General features: G+C 50.5%; 1 pseudogene; it reads right to left on the reverse strand.

Annotated features, from left to right (window-relative positions):
- Positions 1-167: 167 nt before the first annotated feature.
- Positions 168-1,449, reverse strand: LOC108526151 (zinc finger X-linked protein ZXDB-like; annotated as a pseudogene).
- Positions 1,450-1,457: the final 8 nt, after the last annotated feature.

The raw sequence follows: 1,457 nt of genomic DNA on the forward strand, positions 1-1,457 counted from the left end.
AGACTCAAGATCAGCATTTAGATCTGCAAACTTGTAGTCCAGGGCTGTGCTCTGTTTGCAAACCAAAGAGAAATGACTGCACTTAAACATTTAGTCCAGAACATCCTCAAAATTGACTGCAATAAAAGTAAGCCACATGGCAAGGAATGAATAGAGTTGGTTCATACCAAAATGAGCTGCCAGTCACAGTGATAAGATCTGTTTCTTTCTGAGAACCGTGGTTTCTTGCTGCACTGGGGAATCCAAACTGGGTTTCTCCCTCTTGTCCGAAGAAGTCAGAGTCAGGATGTACGTTCCACTCCGCTTTGGTTGGTGTCAGTAGTTCTGAGACACTGTTTTCACAAAGGGTGCTGGAAGGAGTCAGAGCATCTGTGTCCACTGTTAGCTTACTGCTGGGTGTCAAAGCCTGAGGCTCTGCACTGGAGTTTTCATGGCCAAAGAGCCCAGAGATCCCAACGGCCCCACACTTACACTTGAGACCTCATCCATATCTAAGGGGCTCTGCTGAAAACCAGTGGCCGCCGTTCCAAAAAAGAGAGAGGTATCCAGACTTTGAGGAGGGTCGCTGGTGGCCATCAAGGCCGGAGGGTCCACAGCCTGCCCTACGGAATTACTATTAGCAGGGAGGTGTCCTGCCAGAGTCGAGCTCACAGAAGCCACATCAATAGTCAAGATTCCAGAGTTCACCAATGCTGTGTCCAACACTGCAGCAGAAGTACTGTCTGGTACATCAGAAAACAGAGACACCATCTCTGCATCTCTGAGACCATCCTGTCCCTGGCTGGTAAGTTCACTGCTGGGTGTAAGAGAATTTGCTGCTTCTAGCTGAGCTAAGAGATCCTGGCCCACCTTGTGCCTCTTGGTCATGTGCGTCTTCATGCTGTGCTTGGATGTGAAGAGTTTATTACAAGTGGGGATCGGGCAACGGCTTTTCCAAGTGTCCACATCCTGCAGGTGTTTCTTGGAGTGAATGTAGAGGCTACTGCGAGCAGAGAACCTGGCACAGCAGCCTTCCACAGGACACACGAAAGGCTTTGTGCCCAGGTGGGTTATGCTGTGGCCTTTCAGATGTTCAGCCCTCGTGAAAGATTTCCCACAGCCTTCCACAGGGCACATGAACCTCCGGTCATCGTCGTGCTTCCTTTTGTGCCTTAAGAGTTTGGACATGCTGGTGAAGTTCCAGCCACAGCCATCAAAGTCACAAAGGAAAGGTCTCTCGCCGGTGTGACTCCGCAGGTGAATTTTCAGCCTACAAGCCTTGTCATATTGCTTGCTGCAGCCAGGAAAAGAGCAGGAAAACAGTTCCTGTTCCCTGAAATGGGCGCGGTTATGGGAAAACAGAGCACTCACTGTGATAAATGTCTTCTTGCAGCCAGAAAACGCGCACTGGTAAGGCCTCTCGGGTTCGAAGTGGCTGCGCTGGTGGGCGCTGAGTTTGGCCTGCGTGGGGAAGCTCT

The sequence above is a fragment of the Rhinopithecus bieti genome, unplaced genomic scaffold, assembly GCF_001698545.2.
Source record: "Rhinopithecus bieti isolate Rb0 unplaced genomic scaffold, ASM169854v2 repeat_33596, whole genome shotgun sequence".
Classification (NCBI taxonomy): domain Eukaryota; kingdom Metazoa; phylum Chordata; class Mammalia; order Primates; family Cercopithecidae; genus Rhinopithecus; species Rhinopithecus bieti.